Source organism: Monomorium pharaonis, chromosome 8 (genome assembly GCF_013373865.1).
Source record: "Monomorium pharaonis isolate MP-MQ-018 chromosome 8, ASM1337386v2, whole genome shotgun sequence".
NCBI classification, from domain to species: Eukaryota; Metazoa; Arthropoda; class Insecta; order Hymenoptera; family Formicidae; genus Monomorium; species Monomorium pharaonis.
This window is the reverse complement of record NC_050474.1, coordinates 9,703,390-9,726,595: the sequence shown is the minus strand read 5'-3', so window position 1 is coordinate 9,726,595 and position 23,206 is coordinate 9,703,390. Positions and strand designations below refer to the sequence as shown.

General features: G+C 42.1%; 1 protein-coding gene and 1 pseudogene across 1 annotated transcript in view; one reads left to right on the top strand and one right to left on the bottom strand.

The window, feature by feature from the left end:
• Positions 1 to 23,206, top strand: part of LOC105839903 (dynein assembly factor 5, axonemal) — a 169,135-nt gene that overhangs the window by 2,772 nt on the left and 143,157 nt on the right. The gene's annotated exons all lie outside the window — the stretch shown is intronic.
• On the bottom strand, positions 17,064 to 17,753 carry LOC118646982 (annotated as a pseudogene).

Below are 23,206 nucleotides of genomic sequence, written 5' to 3'. Positions count from 1 at the left end.
TTTATTTACAAATATTTATTTTGTCTATCAAGTTTCTATCATAACGGTATTATTTCAAAACCTAATATAATATTTTAATTAAACATTGATTCTCAATAAATGTTATTATTTATTATTAACTAACATATATATTAGAAAAGTCATCTTTTATTAAATGGATGGTGTTAACACTTTGAAACAAATGAGATAAATTATGTAAAATTACTAAATAAATTTAAGTATAAATATTTTTCTTTATTGTAACAACTGTTAATGATAAGTTGCATGGTGTTATCATTATTTTAAAAAATCATATATCTTTATGTATAAATATTATGCATGAATATTTCACTAATATGAAACTAATAATAATGTTTACAATAAACTTTTTTAATTTGTAATACAAGTGCATAGTAAATTAAGATATATTGTAAACAGATATACGTTAGATATGCGTTAGATATACGTTATAATAGAAACTTGATAGACAAATTAATAAATAAAATATTTGTAAATAAAATAATCTCTTTAATATTACTTTAGACAATACTTTAAAAATACATGATTGTGTTATATAATTACTATTTTAATGAAGTTAATAATCTTACCATACATTAAAAACAGATTATTTTTAATTGTAATAATCAAATTATTTATGTCGTACTTTTTAGGTTACCTGCTACAAACTCACGGAACTCGCAACTTGCTCGTGATGATTTGGCTATACCGGACAGCATTGAGTTGTCACGAATCATGATGATAGTAGATGGTTGTGCTTATCATATATTTCGGTCCTAGAGAAAATTACTCGGATAGCCATTATCGTAAACACCCACTAAAGCCTTGTGTCCACGATCCGAGAACTTGGTCCAAGTTGGATGCCAAATATAAAAACTACTAGAAATTTACTGCAAATGTTAGTAATTTTCTAGTAACTTTTATATTTGACATCCAACTTGGACCAAGTTCTCGAATCGTGGACACAAGGCTTAATGAAGGGGTCAGGACCAGGCATAGACCTTATAGACCTAGTTTACACTTTGAGTATATATACATGGAGGAGGAATGCCAGCACTGAAAGTGTGTCCAAGATCTGTGCGAGAGAGAAAGGTATATCATGATACTTGCTCTCTCTGCGCATGCGTCAAACGCTATATGTACAATGGCTGGCATTGTATGTTTCACACACACATACAATTCGTAATTAAGTACAAAAGTGCACAAGAAGTGTTGAAACTGCGGTGCAGATAATGATATTAACGCATGCGCAGAGAAAGCGAGTATCATGATATACCTTTCTCTCTCGCACAGATCTTGGACACACTTTCGGTCTACACGAAACCATAGCAATTCCTCCTCCATGTATATATACTCAAAGAGTTTACACCGAGCACTTGGTACGCGTATCAAATAGTAAATAACTAGTGAATGTGTTTAATCAGAGAGAAACCTGAGAGCGGCCACCGCGGCCTTTTTCGTGCGACCGATTTGACTAGCATCAGCGCCAAACGTGGATGTAAAGTCTGTTTTACATTAATCGCAAGCAGCTAGTTGCGACTTGACATCCAATAGGCGCTTAGTTTCTAGTTAAAGCTCGACATTTATTGGGTGTTGCAAATTGCAACTGGCGACTGCAATTAATGTAGAACGGGCTTTACATCCACGTTTGGCGCTGATGCTAGTCAAATATTGGTCGCACGAAAAAAGCCGCGGTGGCCGCTCTCGGGTCCTCTCTGGTTTAATCATTGGCTGATCAGCTTAAATTCACTACTTGATACGCGTACCAAGTGCTCGGTGTAAACTAGTAGATAGATATGGACTGGCAATTGCCTACAGTTTATGTATAGAAAACGGTGTCCAGAAGAGGTGCGAGAGAGAAACAGACTTTTTAGTACTTCTTTCTCTAAAGTTACCAGAAATAACTATCGCGCATGTCAGCACACATGCATATATATGTATATACATATATATACACACACACAAGTTAAAACACGTGACCAAAACGTATCCAATCATTGGATTTCAATGTATAATATGTACAAGCATGCGCGAAACATATTTCCGGACTCTTTAGAGAGAGAAGTATGGACACGGTTTCGCTTGGTATTGCCAGTCCATATCTATAAGGTCTATGGGACCAGGAGCCATTGCTATACATAGAGCATAGGCTGCGTTCGGAAACGTCACCCGAGTGCTCTCTTGGGTATCAGGGTGCGGTCCCATGAAGCGGATTATGCGGAAGCGGAACGAGCGGATCACCAATCGCGAGATCATTCTGATAGAACTTTCAAAAGATTCCGTCGAAACGGTTCTGTGATTGGTGATCCGCTCGTTCCGCTTCCGCTCCATGGGACCGCATCCTCAGTCTATCCTCTCACATTCAACGAACAACAATTGCTCTAGTTTACACCAAGCACTTGGTACGCGTATCAAGTAGTAAATTTAAGCTGATCAGCCCATGATTAAACACATTCACTAGTTATTTACTATTTGATACGCGTACCAATAATAAAGGATTTTTTGAAATTTTAAGAAATGTTAATTTAAAAATATACTGCTACAAAAATAGAAAATTTGGTATATTATTATTATAAGTGAGAAACTCTCTTATTGTTGTTACTATACATGTATAAATTATGTATAAAATTTTCGCATATTTTATTGTAGTATATTATTGAATTAACATTTTCTGATTTTATATAAAAATAATGTACTTTTTTACAATTTTTTCATTAAACGCGTTATTATATGTTTGTTATAATAAAAAAAATATTTATTTACTTATATATCAAATTTATGACAAATATATATATATATATATAATAGCATAAAGTATTGATATACTATTTAGATAATGATAGTATTTTTGACAAATAACAAAGAGATATATTAAAAGTTGTATTATTGTATTGGCTCTTATTATAAATAATCTAGAACTTCGTATAAGTGTATCGAGAGCCAAAGCTGGATGTTAGTGGCTTAAATTATATTATTATGTACAAATCTTGGATAACAGACGTTTCGGCGCATTGTTTTCGGCCATCTTCAGTGTAAAATTACTTATAAATATAATACAAATAGTTCGTTAACTCTCGTTAGAAGTAACATTCCAGTGTACATACTGTTGTATGGCGATATAAATTTGTTGACAGGTGTTAATCTTCTCCATTACTTGGAAACTACATTCAGTTAAGAAATCGTATTAGGGTCAACAACTCATTATTAAAAGAATTAATAAATGTCGATAAATACCTTGTTATGGAAAGTTAGAGGTTCCCATTCTTTGCTATTGGATGGATTAGGATTCTAGTTCGTCGCGTATGATTTTCTGTATTGACAGTACGTAATGATTGGAATAATAAATAAATGAAAAGATGTAGAATTAAAATTAAGTTTGAATTTAAGTCAATAGATAAAGAGAAAAAAGAAAAACGAAAAAGACAAACGAGTAAAAGAAGCTAAAGTAGTATCAAACGTAAATTATGTTGTATAAGTTAATACAAAATTATATTAAAAAGGAAATTCTTGAGTCAAAAATAAGTTAAAATTGAACTAATTTTGTGCGTGAACTAAGATAAAATAAAGTAAATGTATATTAAATATGAATTAAAATTCAGATAATGTAAAAGGTTAAAATTCATTCGAATGTGTGCGGAGTATTTAAAACCGTGAATAAATTAGAACTGACCTGTTGTATGGACAATTGGTAATTATTGAACACAGGATCAAGCACGACATATTCCACATTGTCATTGTACCATTAAACGACGAAGTGTATGTTATAAGGTTCTGGTATACTATAGACTGAGAGATTTAGTTGTTTATATATTCGGGAAGAAGTCAAGGATGGAGAGATAAATATTGTCTAAATATTCGGTATCATTTTGAAAGAGATGTATATTTTTATGTTCTTTTTAATAAAATCAAAAAATGTGTTAGAAAAATTTTATGCTTTGTAAAAAAAAAAAGACACTTATATTTGTTATACCTTTCTATAGTGTTACGGCTCTTTATAAGAATTTTAATATTGACTAAATTATATAAATTCATAATAAATTTGTATGTGGTATTCTTTTTGAACTAATTCGAATCAATTATGTGAATTCATAACGAATTTGAATATTGAATTCTTTTTTGAGTCATTTTGACTAAATTATGTGAATTCATAACAAATTTAAATATGGTACTCTTTTTGTACTCATTTTGAACAGATTATGTAAATTCTTAAAGAATAAAAAAAGGTGAATTCTTTTTGAACTTAAAAGGATCATCTATGCTATTTGGGTTATGAAGTTTGATTAAAAAAGTTTGTGAGTGATCTAAATACATTTTATTTAATTTGTGAAAGTTAGCCGAAATTTACCGACAATGGGTGCATTCAGGAGCGCAACCGCTCACTGAGCGGCTAAGTAGCAATTGAAGGTGATTTGTTGGACCCAAAGGTAAGACCCAATCATCTTCAATTGCTACTTAGCCGCTCAGTGAGCGGTTGTGCTACTAAGAGTGTGTTCGAGGAGACGCTATTAGCGCTATCAGCATCAGTTTATCCTTGTTCTACTTTTAATGAGTAATGAAGATGGACTGATGCTGGTAGCGCTAATAGCGTCTCCCCGAACGCACCCTAAATGTACCCAATATGTATCGGCATGAGCATGCGCAACGGTCACATTTGCATGCTCCTTAGACCGGAATTCATAGTCGAATCTTATTTAAGTTCCAGCTTAAGCACGATCTTGAGACGTCAATGCTGTTATTTCATTGGTTAAGTAAGTCTCAAGTCGGCTCGAAGCTAGACTTAAGGCAATGCTTGAGCTTAAGATCGGTCTATGGCCGGTATTCATAGTCGGATCTTATATTTAAGATCATCTTAAGTACTGTCTTAAGATGCCATCAGCCAATCACAGAGCCGTATTAGCATCTTAAGACATTGCTTGAGACGATCTTGAAATAAGATTTGACTATGAATACCGGCCTATGAATCCCGTCCTGGGGTACGTTCCGTTTCACGCATGATACGCATGATGCATCGTTCATCGTTGTTGTTTGTCAAACGTTAAACAAGGATGAACAATGCATTATGCGCATCATGCGTTGAAACGGAACGCAGCCCTTAGCTGTAGACGCATGCTCTGTATATAGGTACAAGTATGCAAAAAGTGTGCGAAATTCAAATGTGTATGTATTTAATGAGAATCTCGAGCATCTGATCGTTTTGCGTTGAAAGTCGCAAACCTATGTGGTGCAGAGAATGCTTCGCATGCACACACACACACACACACACACACGCACGCACGCACGCACGCACGCACGCACGCACGCACGCACGCACGCACGCACGCACGCACGCACGCACGCACGCACGCCCACGCACGCACGCACGCACGCACGCACGCACGCACGCACGCACGCACGCACGCACGCACGCACGCACGCACGCACGCACGCACGCACGCACGCACGCACGCACGCACGCACGCACGCACGCACGCACGCACGCACGCACGCACGCACGCACGCACGCACGCACGCACGCACGCACGCACGCACGCACGCACGCACGCACGCACGCACGCACGCACGCACGCACGCACGCACGCACGCACGCACGCACGCACGCACGCACGCACGCACGCACGCACGCACGCACGCACGCACGCACGCACGCACGCACGCACGCAACGCACGCACCACGCACCGCAGAGACGATGCATGGAGAGAGAAGGAAGAGAGAGAGAGGAGACGATGACGAGGAGTTATGCAGATGAAGATGATGAGAGAAGAGAGAGAGAGAGAGAGGAGAGAACGTAGGAGAGCAGGAGAGAGAACAGCACGAGAGAGAGAGAGAAGAGAGAGAGAGAGAGAGAGAGAGAGAGAGAGAGTTATTTTGAAGAGATTAGAGAGATGAGATCGATTGGCGATTGGGTTTTCCCCTTTTCTAGAGGAAAGACCGAGTGGATACGGAAGCGAGGATAGAGAAGCAGACGGAGAGGGGATTTCAGAATGAGCTCTGCCGAGAGTAAGAGTGAGAGAAGAGGGATCCGACGACTGTGTTTGACGATCTTTTGACCTTCCACTTTGGACGGACATGGTTGTGTAGAGACGTCAGCTGCGATGAGAGTATGATCTCTGGAGAACGAGAATTTTACCGAGCAACTCACTACTCGGAGTATTCGAGAGAGAGCTGGAGAGGGAGTGATTGAGATCGGTTAGTAGAGAGTCTCATGAAGAGACGCGAGCGATGCCTCGGCGGGACTTGGACGTTAGAGGAGATGAGGTGAGGAGTGTGGAAGGATGAGAGATATGACGAGAGAGGTCGACGATGAGGGATTCGGGAGACCGCGAGAGCGCGGTGAGGGAGAGGCTCTGAGAGTGGGTATGAGCGACGCTTGCGGTATGAGGGAAGAATTGAGAGAGGGAGACAGAGTCGCCAGAGGAGGGAGAGACAGTGAGCTGGAGAGGGAGAGAGGGAGAGTCGGATAGAGCGTACCCGAGACGGAGAGAAGAGAAGCTGAGATGATGAGGGAGACTTCGCCGAGGAGTAGAGAGAGCGAGAGTGGAGTTCATCGATTACTGCTCCTTGAAGCCTTGATTAGATGAACCCCGGAGGTTCTAACATTATGGATGGCCAGAGAAGCCAGAGCCTCACCAGCCGTTGATTATTCTAAGTCGTGAGACGTTATGTCCGAGAGGAGGATGTGATTGTTGCGATTTAGTGTGGGTGGTTAGGTGCTAGATTGGAGCTTCCGAGGTTGGTCGCACCAGATATCGAACTATGACGAGGGATGTAGGAGTCAATGGAGTGTGTTTCTCCTTTCTTTTACCTGTTAGTTGTGGGTTCCCTTTTTTTTTCTATCTTGGATCAGAAGGAGTAGGGAGAGAGAAGATCTTGAACCAGCAGAGATGGAGTATTGGAGTGAGCATAGGTTATGAGGAGATTAACCGACCGAATCCGAGACTGATTAGAGTGAGATGAGAGAGGACTCCAAGAGGAGGAGTCGAAGTGGGCCGCGCACGCTGAGGGACGAATTTAATGGATCGAGGTCCACGAATGTTTCGACCGATGGAGACGCCGGGTTGGATCGCTCGGAACGACACGCGTTTGGAGGGAACCGTAACTACTTCGACCCCTGAATCGTACCCCTCGGATCTGGAACCCCCCCTCTTCTGCACGAAGATACTGAGAGCAGAGAGAGAACGTGAGAGCTGAGGGCAAGGGATGAGAACCGAAGAGAGGGATGAGGAGAGACTTAAGATGTATAGACGCCACGGAAGAGAGTAAGGAGTGAGAGTCCCGGAAGGAGAGGAGAGGAACGTAGATTCGAGTGCAGAGAGATCGAGATGATTGATATTTTCTAGGGAGGCACTTCCCGGCAGAAGGAGGTAGACGATGAGAGCTATAGAGAGAGCAAAGGCGATTAAGGGGCTGACTGATGATGAGTGAGGAGCCCAATAGGTGAGGATTTCTGAAGGACAGAATACTTCCTCATCGGTGTGAGGCTGTACCATATTTGCCCCCACTTTGCCTTGAAGAAAGAGAATCGTTTAACTACGAGCACGATCTGCCCCTCGCGAGCGAATACTGGTTTAGTGACTGAGAGGTAGCGGAAGACATCGAGTAGACGGAGACATAATTCGAATTGAACCCGTCCGCACACTGTTCTCGCCCGAGAGTCAGCCGAAAGGAGTTCGTCCTCCTAATCGGACCCGAGGAGATATTCTGATATGAGAGTAGAGAGATGAGTCAGAGAGAGAAGAGAGAAGGGAAAGGAGGAGAGGAGCCTGGGACAGAGAGAGGAGATGATGCAGAGAGAGAGAGGAGAGAGAGATACGACGATGCAAACTGAGAGGAGAAGATCCGAAGCGGAACAGATGAAAGAGAGAGAATGAGATGATGACGATGAGAACCCCAGTCAGAGGATGGAGACACGATCAACCAACGAGACAGGCTGGATCTGATTCTATTCCGATACTCTGCCTCCTAAACGCGATCGCATGATGAGGCGAAAGAGACGGCGCCAGATAGTGAGAGACGGATGAGACATGAGGAGAGAGAGGAGAAGAGATGAGAGAGAGAGAGAGAGAGATGAGAGAGAGAGAGAGAGAGAGAGAGAGAGAGAGAGAGAGAGAGAGAGAGAGAGAGAGAGAGAGGAGAGAGAGAGAGAGAGAGAGAGAGAGAGAGAGAGAGGAGAGAGAGAGAGAGAGAGCTGTGTGTGTGTGTGTGTGTGTGTGTGTGTGTGTGTGTGTGTGTGTGTGTGTGTGTGTGTGTGTGTGTAGATTATCTTCTTATTTTTACATTCTTTAGCCGTCAAAATGAAAGAGAACGCTTATCAATTTCATAATATATTGAAAATAAAGATTCTTTTAAAAAAATAACAAAAAACTCTAATTCACATTTACCTCCTCGCGGTGAGAGTCGGGCAACGGCAACATATTTTGACGGCTAAAGAATGTGAAAATAAGAAGATAATCTGTGCGTGCGTGCGTGCGTGCGTGCGTGAGTGCGTGAGTGTGTGTATTAGTTTATTTACTTGATGTACATAGGTGTATGCGTAAAAGTGAGCATAATGAAATACTAGATATGAACACTTGCTTATAGCTTTTTTCCATTATTTGGCGATAAATTGTTTTTTTTCGCATTTCTTAAAAGAAACAGTCATTATTTGTATTTATTATGTATTATTATAATCTCGACTCACATAAAATAATAAGCTTATGTATTTTTAAAGTATTTTGAAGAGATATTACGAGAAAAGTGAGAAAATCGAAAATATTTCGTTTATATATTTTTCCGTCTTTTGACCGTCATATTAAATCCGCCATGTTGAATTTTTGAAAAATTGCAATAGGATTTGAAAGAGCAGATATCTATTCCACGATTTATCCTTATTGCAATAATTCTGCAAAACATTTTTGCATCCAAAATATGGAATTTTTGAAAAAAAAACGTCGAAAAATGTTGCTTTTTTTGGAAAAATGGACCATAACTTTTTTTACTCGCTTTGTACGTCAATTCTGATGCTGGAATTCGAAAGAAAAGGTTTCAAACTATCGAAAATGCTATGCCGATTTTTTTTTCTACGACGTCTATGTAAAAAGTTTGAGCGTTGAACATGGAAAAAAATAATGGACATTTGGTCTTAAATGGGTTAAGCAAAAGTTTCAGCTATATTTTGAGCTTTTTAGTACAAAGATTTAGAGCCTTAGCGGCCCTTACGCGTTAACATATCACGCGGGTCCTGCGTCCTCCCGCTCGGGAACGGATGCGCAAGCGTGTTGTGTTGTGTTTTTGTGTGTGTGTGATGTCACATGTGTTGTCCGTTCATTAATCGTTAAGATTTTTGCGAGCGCTGCATCGCGAGTGCGGTGGGAATCGGCCACAGCGACCTATCTTGTAATTTTTGGACGTCTTGTCTCGACGGAGAGCCCTCCCGGAGGTCGCAGAGTGAGTGGACATCGAGGGAGTAATGGAGACCCTTTTCGAGCGGCGGTTCGCAGGTAATACCGCCCTTGTTTTGCCGACAATTTGTATCGTACGAGAATTCCGACGGTAAACTGCCGTCGAATCACGCTTTCAGGATCCAGCAAAGGCGCGCGAGGCCGGTGTTCCGACGGGGCGATTTTGAATCCGATTCTGCACGAGTCCCGGCGAAGATTGCGACAGCTTGTCAGTAAACGCCCTCGTCTAGGAGGAAATAACGTCCCGGTGGCGGAGAATGCGCCCGGCAAGGAGAAAGGAATCTGCCGCGGAGGAAAGCGCCAAAAATTCTTGTGCACGGGGCCCAATAATATCGACCACCGCGCTTGGATCGATCAGCCAGCGACGGCGTGCACGCTGCGCGTCGCGCGAAAATTGATTTTGGAAAAACCGCGGCCAATAAGGGCCCGGCGTATTGGAGGCAAGGTGGGGCGCGTCGTCGAGCGGCCCCCGCAGGATCCAGGATCAATCACTCAAGCTGCGGACGTTATCTTGTATAGTGTGTGCGATCCGGAGTCCCGAGCTGCGAATTTAGTGAGAGAGGACGCAGGAGCCGGAGTACATCCCGATCCGGACAAGGCAGATGAGAAGGAAGCGACTTGGTGAGACGAGCGTCACGATAACTTTGTAAAGCTGCCGATTTCGCGGTTGGGCGAGTTACGGGAAAAATCGCGAATTTACTGCCTATGTTCCGAGTACTGGGGGTCTATTACGGTTCTTGGGTTCACTCACTTTTCACATTTCCAGCACTGCCTCCACTGATTGGTGTATACTTTTAGAACTAACGATATACACCAATCACTGTTGCTCACTTTTCACATTTTCACAGTGAGTGAGCTCATTCAAGAACTGTAATAGACCCCCTGGAGTAAAGTTACGAAAGAGCGCGAAATTATTGGAGTATCGCTACCTCGCCCGATTGCGCTCGCCCGCGTGGATTCGCTCCATGCGGTTCGTTTTGTATTACAATTACGTTGCGTGTGCGTCCCGATCCGCAGCAGAGTCAATTGTATTTTCGTCCTGTAGTCGTGTCGCGAATTATTGTCATTAACCGCGCTGTGAATTTTCGCGCATTTATAACTTATTGTTAGTAAAATCTGATTTACTCTGTCGCATCAGTATCGCGAATCTCTGTTAATTGCGCTTTCGTCCGATTTCATATCCTTGTCTTGTACCGCCTCGTTGGCGAGCTCATAATAATTATCGCGCATATTATTCGCGGGATCTTGTAACGTGTGGAAGAGCACGAGTCTGTCGCGTGCCGCGCGGGCTCGGAGTTAAGGCCATTGCACGTACATTTCTTTAATCGTAATCGTAAGATTTCGACCAATCACATTGCTTAAATTAGTCATAGCCGACTGAATTAACCAATCATATTGCTCAATTTCTTACGGTTACGATTAAGAAAATGTACGTGCAATGGCCTTTACGGTTTGTTCCGATCGCCCTTGGCGAAACTGTTATTTTATCGGAAGTTTGGCGTCCATCAACGACGCAGGATAAAGCGTAGACAAGTTGGAGAATTCCCGCGTACGTAAAATAACCCGTTCGTTCATTCTCCTGTATTCGCGAAATTTAATTTCAAGCGGTCGTCAGCTTGTAACGCGCACGAGTCACCATTGCCGCTCAACAGAGCTGTCTACTTCTGTATTATTCATGGTTAAATACATTTGTTAATTTTATTGTTAACTGTACGTTGTTTTAATAATTCTTTCGCCTTCCCGATTCCATCCGGCCACGCCGAACCTCCCCCTCTGCCATTTTAGGGCTGAGTAGCTGGCTATCGGAGCCGCTAACGCCCCGGTCGCCTAACGAGTGCCCGTCTTTCCCGCGATCTCAAGAGCATAACGCTAGTTTGTGATTTGGCGTAGACAGAGTGGTACGCTTAACGTACCTGGCGCCCAATTACGTATTACATCGCAGATATTACGAGGAACGGTCGCCCCGACACCCGGGCGGCTCAGGGCCGCGACCAGGGACGGAAGCGAAGTTGGCCGTCGCTTGCGAGCGCGGTTACAATACATACACATTTGAATTTCGCGCACTTTTTGCATACTTGTATCTATATACAGAGCATGCGTCTACAGCTAAGGAGCATGCAAATGTGACTGCTGCGCATGCTCATGCTGTTATATATTGTCGGTAAATTTCGGCTAACTTTCACGAATTAAATAAAATGTGTTTGGATCACTCACAAACTTTTTTAATCAAACTTCGTAACAGTTACACGACATTTTCCCGAAAACTAGATGAGAAAATGTTGGTACTAACAAATTCTCTAGGCAATATAATTTCAATTTCCGCAGGTTAGTAACACTGTGACCGGTCACATACGCACACATACGTCAAAACGACTCTGCACACACGGATTTACTACTTCAACAGTGTTACTAACCTGTGGAAATTGAAATTGTATTGCCTAAAGAATTTGTTACTACCAATATTTTATCATCTAGGTTTCGGGAAAATGTCGTGTAACCTTCGTAACTCTATGTACAAACTTCAAACGATTCGTATAATAACTTTGTTCAATTAATATATTCCGGCTAAGTGTCGGATGAAAAAGTAATTAATTAATTACAAATAAACGAATGACTTACAAACCTTTTTAATTGCATTTCAAACCTCTTCATACGAAATACAAACGATTATATATAGCAATTATTAAAAAAAACGTTCCCTTCTAATCAAGTGTACGCGAATTTTGAGTGAGGCGAAAATCTGTTAGAAATGTAGTACTAAATGGTGGCGCTGACGATGCTGATACACCGGGATACACCGGAATATATTTTAACTCTAGATACAATCGTCCTGTTTATGTTTGGTTGCGTTCCGAAATTTACTGCCAGTACTGAAAATGTATAGTACACGTAACATGACCGATAGACTTTTAGTACTGGCAGTGAATTTCAGAATGCAGCTTTTATCGTAGTTAGCCGTGCTAGTGGTGCTAGCATAGACATAGTAAGGGCCACCGCACAAACTCTTCCATAAGCCCTAGTCTACAATGAAGGATTTAAGCTTTAAGCCGTAAGAAACTGGCCAATCACAGTAGATTTTTATAAGAATACTCGATTGTGATTGGTTAATTTCTTGCGGCTTAAAGCTTAAATCTTTATTGTAGACGAGGGCTAACGCGTTACGTTACGTTAAGTACTCCATACGAACCTAAGTTGTACTTAAAATTTAACTTAAATCAACGCACAAAGAAATCCTTAACGTAAGTTCTTAAGTTCTTACGTTAAGGATTTCTTTGTGCGTTGATTTAAGTTAAATTTTAAGTACAACTTAGGTTCGTATGGAGTACTTAACGTAACGTAACGCGTTATGGAAGAGTTTGTGCGGTGGCCCTAAGGCCGAAGGCAGAGAACGAGACGTAGGTGTCGTAGTCGTAGTCGTAGAAATGCTTGGTCTATACTTAGACTGGGTTCGGGGAGACGCTATTAGCGCTAAAAGTATCATTCTATTTTTGTTGCTCAGTGAATGTCGAAAAAAGATAGAGCACGCTTATAGCGCCAAAAGCGTGCGCTCCGAACCCAACCTTACAATTAGACCGAAGGCAGAGAACGACACGTAGGTGTCGCAGTCGTAGTCGTAGGGTAAAGCAGAGAAAAACGTAAGTCGTACATGTCGTAGTATACTATTCTAGACTCTAGAATAGTAGTATATTACAACGTGCGTTATTCTCTGCCTAAAGCCTCGTCTACAGAGTCGCAAGCAGCCAGTTGCGATTTGCGACAGCCAATGATTGTCGAGCTTTAACTAGAAATTAGGCGCTCATTGGCTGTCGCAAGTCGCAACTGGTTGCTTGCGACTTTGTAGACGAGGCTTTAGGCAGAGAATAACGCACGTTGTAATATACTACTATTCTAGAGTCTAGAATAGTATACTACGACATGTACGACTTACGTTTTTCTCTGTTTTACCCTACGACTACGACTGCGACACCTACGTCTCGTTCTCTGCCTTCGGTCTAAGGTTGGGTTCGGAGAGCACGCTTTTGGCGCTATAAGCGTGCTCTATCTTTTTTCGACATTCGCACAGCAACAAAGATAGAATGATATTTTTAGCGCTAATAGCGTCTCCCTAAACCCAGCCTAAGTATAGACCGAGCATTTGTTGTATAAGCGTGATGCATACGAAAAGAAAGAAAAAAGATGTGATAAGAGTTTCTTTCTCTCTCTGACATCATCGTAGTAGGGAGAGCCTGACAGGGGAAATGATGAATGGACGCGAGGAGATGAAGAGAAGTGCTCCCGACTTCTCCGGCATTAAAAAGAGAAAGAAAGTCTTCTTATATCTTTTTTCTTTCTTTTCGTCTGCATCAACGCTTATACAGCGGAATGCTCGGTCTATATTTACTATGTCTATGGGTGCTAGACTGTACGCAGTTGTTGTATTGGTACAAGAAAACTGAGATAAGTACTCTAAATGTAAAATTGCTAAGATTTTTATTATAAATTTGCATTTATTGTCAAATGTTTGTCGTTATACTCCATATTGTTTCTGATAAATCATTGTCGCCAGCGCCACCATTTGGTACTACATTTCTAACAGATTTTCGCCTCACTTTTGGAGAGGCGAAATCAGGCTTAGTTCGGTCTCCTGGTTCTAGCCTTCATAGAACTTGTATTAATGGAGGGGCCATTGCTATATGCTGGAGTTCGCGCGGGGAGAATCGACAGAGACATAAATATATTCTTATATATTCGGTCTTTTTTCGTGTTGGACATCCCCACTACTCCGTTTTCTAGAAGGAAAAAAGCGCACATACGAGCGGTATGACAGGTACGAGCCTACCCAGTAATATAGTAGCAATGTAACAGCAATGTAACCGAATATAACAGGTTACATTACTCTGATGTTACACGTAACTTACATGTAAGTTACAATTTCCGACTCAGCAATATAACATGTTATACAGGGTCATTCATAGTACACCCAGTCACACCCAGTATACAGGGTTATCAGAACAACTTTTGTTCCGTAAAATGACGTATTTTTGACACAATTCTAAGACGATTTTTTTTTTAACAAAATTTTATTTGAAGCGTAGTTTTTAAGTTATAAGCCAAAATAGTTAACGAATCACGCGTCGAGTACAGAAGGCAGGCAGGGGCGGCGCGCCACGAGCGTAACGCGGGCGCGGCTGACTATCCGCGTCAGCTGACGGGTGATTACCATCGCGTAAGTCGCTAACTATTTTATCTTATAACATAAAATTAGGCTTTAAATAAAATTTTGGTAAAGAAAAGATTGTCTTGGAATTATGTTAGGAATACGTGTTTTTTAAAATCATTGTAATAATCCAAAGTTGTTCCGGATCGCCGGCTGTCGGACGCTGCAACCAGCTGATTGATACATGCGATGTGTGTGTATGCCGTGTTTCTGTCAGAGAGAGAGTGAGAGAGAGGGGGGAAGACGTTCATACACACGCACGCACACACTTTCTATCTCTTTCTCTCTCTCTTTTTTATACAAACACGGCATACATACACACATCGCGTGTAGCAATCAGCTGGTTGCAGCGTCTGACGCACAAACACTCATACACTCTGTCATTTAATTATCATACACCTGCTCACTCACCTTGTAGCAACGTAGCCAATCTTCATGCTTATGAACAATCATTAGAGATGGTTGTTAAAGATGTGCGACACATCCAAACTTTCTCGCTTTTACTAATTACACTCAATTGACACAATAAAAATTACGGGTTTACTGTTTATTCACTCACTACCGATTTCCAAAAATTACTTTACTCACCGTTTTCAAAAATTACTTTAAAAGAAACACGAATGCGAATAGCACAGGACTCGACGCGAAGGACCGCAGAGACTGCACGACGACGAGGGTTAAGGCTATCACGCAATGCCAGGCAACAGGCAATAGGAACAGGAAATAAAGAAAAAGAGAAAGAGAGAAGATTTTTTTCTCTTACATTATTTCTGTTTCTATTGCCTGTTGCCTGGCATTGTGTTTAGGTCTTTATGTTTACAACGTGCTGCGACTGGGACCAAGAATGCCGGCGCCGTAAACAGAGGGTGCGAGCGCGTCGGTGCGACGGCGTGGTAGGAGTCGCTGTCGTGACTGTTGCCGTCTGCGGCGCCGCATCCTTGGCTGCGTGGCGCGTGATTGACGCGAGCGGCGAGATAAGACAAACGATCGGCTAAAACCTTTGCATTGCGAATGCGGTAGAAAACATGAAACGTATGACGTACTTAAAAAACGTATGACGTACTTAAAAAAATTAATTATTTATTATAATTAATAACTATTTCTAACTGTAATAAATAATCATTATTTTAAAAAGCATGTGTTATACGTTTTCGAAACTATTGCAGTTACGATACAAAAGTGTCAATCATCGCAAGAATAATATAATTAATAAATTCCATTTGAGAAAATTTATTTTTATTCTGCTCATGAGAGATGTTCCACTGTCGAAATGTATTGGTCGCTCTGAAAAGAGCGGATTGGTTAAAAAATTTTTTTAAGTAGATGCTCAAAATGCCTGCCATCCATCCTAACGCAAGCTCTCATGCGTTTTAATAAATTTTTTTTGACGTTCTTCATTACTTCTTCGTCGATATCCCAAACAGCAAATCGTAATCTTGTCTCTAGGTCTTCGATATCTTCGGGAAGCGTTTTATAAATTACTTCCTTACAATATCCCCATAAGAAGAAGTCTAGAGGATTAAGATCCGGAGATCTTGCGGGCTAACGTATCGGGCCGTACCGACCCATCCAGCGTCTGGGAAAATGCTCGTTTAAGTAATTTGTAACGATTCTGGCGTTGTATGGCCCAGCACCGTCTTGTTGAAAAATAATCTTGTTTCTTTCAAATAATGGTATATTTTCTAGGAAATCTGATAAATTTTCTGTTAAAAAATCAATGTAGGTTCTTCCAGTTAAAATGTCTGGGAGAATAACTGGACCACCCTTACGGAAAAACAGTAAAAATAACACTTAAAAAAATACTCAAGTTGAGTATAATTTGGGACAAGGAGTAAACACTCAATTCAGTGTAAACACTCAACTTGAGTGTTCGCTTTTTAATTTATTTTTAATTAGAGTGTTATTACTCTCAACTTAAATGTTCGCCATCTTTGAGTGTTAATTTCAATGTTAATCCTAAATTTAAGAATAACACTGAAATTAACACTCAATTAGATGGCAAACATCCAACTTAAAAGTAATACTCAAATTAATACTCAAAGCCAGCTGAACACTTTATAGTTGAATGTTTCGATTGAACTTGCTTTTCTTGCTTTTGTTTTTATTTAACATTTTTTAATCCAATGTTTGAGAGTGCACACTCAATATTAAGTGTTTACCTTCAACCGATAGATGTTGAGTGTACCTCCCCAACGTTTCATGTTCACACTTTGTGTTGGAAATATACACTCGTTTATTGAGTGTCATATCCAAATGTTGAGAGTGTTTTCAAAGAGAGTACTTTCAAATATTCAATATTTAAATCCAAATTTTGGTATGAACATTCAATCATTGGGTGTACACACTCAATGTTCGAGTATAAACACTCAATCTTTAGTGTAAATACTCAAGATTTGAGCGTATACACCTAAATTTGGAAGTAAACTCCCAAAATCGAGTATTAACACTCAATTTTGAGTGTAAACTCTTAAAATTAGAGTGTTTTTTCCGTAAGGGCAAGTATGTCAGTGCCTCTTATTTCAGCCCACACATTAAGTTTCCAACGAATTTGAAAATTTCGGAGTCGCGTGACTCTAGGATTTTCTTCGCTCCAAAAGTGCATGTTATGCACATTAAAAATTCCTTTTTGCGTGAATAACGATTCATCGCTTAATATTACGCGAGAGGAATATTGAGGATCTTGATTGATGTTTCGCAGAAAATTTTCGCAAAACATTCATCTTGCAGGGTAATCTGCTGGTCTTAAATGTTGCACGCGTGTATAATGAAACGCTTGCAACTTTTCTTCTTTTAATATCCTTTGTACGGTTGACCAAGATAAGTGTTGTTCTCGAGCAACTACCCAAATACTCGTTTCGGGATTATTCTCGAAAGAACGTAACACTCTCTCCGTGTTCCGTACATTTCTAACATTGCGATCTCTCCCAGTGTCATGTTTGTTTGGCAGGAGACTGCCAGTATCGTGAAGTCTTTGAGTTGCTGTATGTATGACGTGATCCGATGGATGTCTTCGGTGTGGAAACAATTCGGCGTATCTTTTTGCAGCAGGGTACGGCTGCCCGTGACACTCGTCAAGTGCCATCATCATGTCGTAGTATTTTTGACTTGTGTACGCTGCCATATCTTCTTTGCCTTATTAATAATCGCAGGGTTATTAATTGCAACATCGATCGTGCGTCTAATTTATACGATCTTCGCGGGTGGTCGATGTCCCCTCCTTGCTCCCGCGTCGTTCGCGATTTGTTGCGGGGGCGAGGAGGGGGGCATCGACGGTGAAAAATTTCTCATGAGCAAAATAAAAATATATTTTCTCAAATGTAATTTATTAATTACATTATTCTTTCGATTGACTGACACTTTTGTATCGTAACTGCAATAGTTTTGAAAACGTAATAACGTATAACACATGCTTTTTAAAATAATAATTATTTATTATAATTAGAAATAGTTATTAATTATAATAAATAATTAATTCTTTAAGTACGTCATACGTTTCATGTTTTTTATCGCATTCGCAATGCAAAGGTTTTAGCCGATCGTTTGTCTTATCTCGCCGCTCGCGTCACGCAGCCAAGAATGTGATGCCGCAGACGACAACAGTCGCGGGAGCGTCCCAGATGCGCACAGTAATAAACAGACACAGCAGGCTGAGTGAAACGTACACAGTAACAAACGGACACAGACCAAACGGACACAGTAACAAATGTGCACAGACCAAATGCGCACAGACCAAACGGACACAGTAACCAACAGACTTACCACATGGGTTGCGACTTCTCAGGGTATCCCTACCGACGGGGTTGGTGCGGGAGGGGGGGGGGGGCGAAGCCCTCTTTGCACCCCCGTGTGTGTGTGTGTGTGTGTGTGTGCGTGCGTGCGTGCGTGCGTGCGTGCGTGCGTGCGTGCGTGCGTGCGTGCGTGCGTGCGTGCGTGCGTGCGTGTGTGTGCAAAGCATTCTCTGCATCACATGGGTTTGTGACTGTGCGCATTTGGTCCGTGCGCATTTGGTCCGTGCGCATTTGGTCTGTGTGCATTTGGTCTGTGCGCATTTGTTACTGTGTCCGTTTGGTCTGTGTCTGTTTCATTCAGCCTGCTGTGTCCGTTTATTACTGAGTAACCGTGAATCGTAGTTTAAATTGCTAGCGCGGATAGCCGGGGGATTCATGGTCCGGGCAGTGGACTCAGTAAGTAAAGAGGCAAGGCGTGTATATTTGGTTAATAGACAATTTATTGTAAAGTAGTGAAAATGTCCTATGCTAATATAATACAGTGCCCTACTCTATTATGTACATGTAAGCCTCGTATTGCGAGGAGCGAAATACAATTATTGGCGACGTGTGTCGCGGCACGCGGGCGCATACAGTGTTTCTGCGCTCGGATTGGCCGCGGCGGGCGCACGGCTTGTGTGTCGGTCGGTCGGCGCTGTGGTTGGCGGTAGCGGTCGGTCCCGGTAACTGCGGCGCTCGTGGCGGTGTAGGTACGGCTGCGCGGCGCGAGGCGGCGTTCCTGTCAGTCGCTGCGGTGCCTGGGTTGGTCGCTTGCTACGGTTGCGGCTGCGCGGTACAGCGCGCCGTTCGGTTGATTGCAGCGTCTGGATTAGTTGCAGCGGTGCGCGGCTGCGCGGTGCTTGCGGTGCGGCAAACGCCGGAGCGCATGTCCCGGCGGAGTCAGCTGTTCCTACGCGGTCGGTGATTATTCCGCGAGGATAATCTTCGCGGCGCCGGTTATCCCCTCATTCCGGTGTCCCCAGCAGTAGTACGGGACCACTCACCTTGTGGTCGGGGCGAGGAACGTGTCGGTGCGTCGTCGCTCAGTCCGCGACTCGGGAGACACTCGGTGTCGGTGCGTGTCGACGGGATTCTAGGTTAGGTTTGCACTCAATTCGTGCTCTAGGAGGCCAGGCTCAACCACCCGGAGGTACGATCAGCTCACTCCGCTGATCGGGAAGATCTGCCTTCTCTCGACCGGTGGAGGGTTTTTATACCTTCCACTGGGTGACGTGAGGGATAGAGAAGCAAGGAGCGGAACGCCCACACAAGGTAGAGGGTAACGGCCTTATGTGTTTTTACCCGGCTTGTCCCGGTCGCGGATAAGGGCTAGTTACAACTGTGCACATCAGGGGACTCACTCACAGTCGCGACAGCAACTCCTACCACGCCGTCGACGCGCTCGCTCCCTCTGTTTACGGCGCCGGCATTCTTGGTCCCAGTCGCAGAACGTTGTAAACATAAACTTTGTGGTCGTGCAGTCTTTGCGGTTCGTCGCTTAGCGTCGAGTCCTGTGCTATTCGCATTCGTGTTTCTTTTAAAGTAATTTTTGGAAATCGGTAGTGAGTGAATGAACAGTAAACTCGTAATTTGTATTGTGTCAATTGAGTGTAATTAGTAAAAGCGAGAAAGTTTGGATGTGTCGCGCATCTTTAACAACCATCTCTAATGATTGTTCATAAGCATGAAGATTGGCTACGTTGCTACAAGGTTAGTGAGGAGGTAAGTAACTAAACAAATGAGAGAGTGCATGAGTGTTTGTGCGTCAGACGCTGCAACCAGCTGATTGCTACACACGATGTGTGTGTATGCCGTGTGTGTGTGTGTGTGTATGTGTGAGAAAGTGTGTGTGTGTGAGAGTGTGTGTGTATGTGTGTGTATATGCGTGTGTGTGTATGAACGTCTTCTCCCCTTCTCTCTTTCTCCCTCTCTTTTACACAAACACGGCATACACACACATTGTGTGCAATCAGCTGGTTGCAGCGTCCGACGGCCGGCAATCCAAAACAACTTTTGGTTATTACAGTGATCTTAAGGAACACGTATTTCTAACATAATTCAAGACAGTCTTTTTTTACCCCTTTGGCCTTCCCCACCGCACCCACCCCGTCCAAGTCGCTAACCCATGTACACATTGCAAATGCAGCCACAATGTATGAATATTTAATATGCGTTTGATTGAACGGTGTGCAATTGAACAGTGCGCAATTGAACGACGTGCAATTGAACAGTGTGCAATTGAACGGTGTGCCACTAAACGGTGTGCAATTGAACGGTGTGCAACTGAACGGTGCGCAATCGAACGGTGCGCAATCGAACTGTGTCTAATTGAACTATGTCTAATCGAATTGTATTTAATCAAACGGTGTCCAATCGAACAGTGTCCAATCGAACTGTGTCCAATCGAACGGTGTTCAATCGAACGGTGTTCAATCAAACGGTGTCCAATTGAACGGTGCGCAATTGAACGGTGCGCAATGTTTCGTGTCTAATAGCACGATGGGCAATTGCAACGTGTCCAATTGTACTGTGCGCCATTGAACCTCTTCCGGATGGGGGTAAGGGCAATGGATTGGCAAAAAAAATGCTTAAAGGAGATAAGAATAAAAGGTAGGACGGGAATGGAAAATGGGAGATGGGAAGAAAGGAGAAGTTTCTTTGAATATAGGGAGTGGAAACTAGAGGAGGAAAGAGCAAGAGGTCTATGAGGCCATTTTTAATAAAGACAGACAGTTACAGAAAAAGGAAAGATGAAAGAGAATCAGAGAGTCGAAATATAACAGATGGTATAAATGTGTGAAAGAAGAGGGGGTTTCAAGATATCTAAAAAAAGGATAAGGAGAGAGTAGATAAAATAAGGTTATAAGGTTTAGATTAAGTAATGGGATTCAACGAAGAAAAAGATATGTAGATTATGTGGGGGGAAGGTAGAGATCTGAGAGCATGTATGGGAGGAGTGTAAAGATTGGGGAAAAGGTAATGAGTTGGCAGGAAATTGTGGAGAAGATTTTAAGGGCGGAAGAAAAGGGAGAGAGTTGGCTAGACGGATTAAAGGAAGAGAAAGGAATAAGGGAAAAAAGGGATGAAAGAGTAGATAGGACAATGGAATCGGAGGCAGAGAAAACAAAAGTCCAAAGAGCGGCGGTGTGTGTGTGTGTGTGTGCGCGCGCACAAAGCATTTCTCTGCACCACATAGGTTTGCGACTTTCCACGTTAAACAAAAAAAATTGATTAATATTGACGTGGACAATAATGACGTGGGCAATATTGACGCGAGGACAATAATGACGCGTGGGCAATATTGACGCGTGGGTAATATTACGCGTGGACAATATTGACATGGTCAATATTAACGCGTGGCCAATATTGACGCGTGGCCAATAATGATGTGGCCAATAATTACGCGTGGCCAATATTGACGTGAGCAATATTGACGCGTGGCCATTATTGACGTGGGCAATATTGACGCGTGGCCATTATTGACGTGGGCAATATTGACGTGGTCAATATTGACATAGCCAATATTGACGTGGCCAATCAGGACCGTGGCCAATATTGACGTGGCCAAACGGGTGCCACTCTTTTTCGTTTCCCTGAATAAGGTTTCAATCCTCTCTATCAAACGCTTTCTTATCCCGCTCTCTCTCTGTCTCTCATGGTCTTTATCAAAATCCCCCTATCCACCAAGTCGAAGGCTGCCTTCAAGTCTACGAATAACGTCACCAGTTTCCCCCCTTTCTTCCCTATACTTCTATTCATCAGATAATTCAGAACGAAAATGTTATCTATTGTACTTCTATTCTTTCTAAACCCTGCTTGATTATCTGGAATTATCCTCTTTTCCTCGATGTCTTCCCTCAACCTCTCCGCTAGTATCATCGCATACACTTTATAAAGTGAGAGCATCAGAGTTATTTCTCTACAATCCTCTACGTTCTTCTCATCCTTTTTTTTAATTATGGGCCACTACGCTCTCCTTCCACCTCTTTGGCCACTTTTCTCCCTTCCACACTCTATTCAAAAATTCTTCTGTCTACTTTTCCAGCCTTTTACCCCCCAACTTCCATATTTCATTCGGGATTCCATCAATTCTCCTCGCTTTTTCTAACTTCAACTTCTCCATCACTCTTTTCACCTCCTCCCTGCTTATTACCTTTTTCTCCTCCTTATATCTCCTTTCCACGCTTCCTGTACTCTCCCCCTTACTACTCTTTCCCCCTAGTAGACACATAAAATACTCTTTCCATTTTTCCATCTCTATCCCCTCATTCACCTTACTTTTCCCCTTCCTAGTTCTATTTATTATCTCCCAAACTTCACTTTCTGTTCTAGCCTCTTCAGCCTTTATTCCCCATTTTTTATTCTCCTCTTCCTTTTTTTTCACATAACTTTTTATACTCCCTTTTCTTCTCATTAAAGGTCCTCTTTTTTCTTTTTTCCCTCTCCACTTTCTTAATTCCCCTCTCACCTGTTTCTTCACTGTCGTACGTTCTTCATTCCATCAACTCTTACTAACCTTCTTTCCCTTTCCTCTTTCTCTTTCTGTCTTACTTATCGCCCCTACTATTTTACTCACCATCCTACCTCACTCCTTATTTAGTCCCCATTCTCTCTCTCCTCTCAGTTTCTTTACAATCTCCTTCCTGAACCGTTCTATACTTCCTCGTCCCATACCCCCCTTATGATACTTTTAGCTCTTTTTTCAACTTCCCTCTCGTCACTCTTGATTTCTATCTCAACCGGGAAATGATCCAAATTGACTTTATCTCCTACTAACATTTTTTCTATTTTTTTCTTCGTCTCTTTA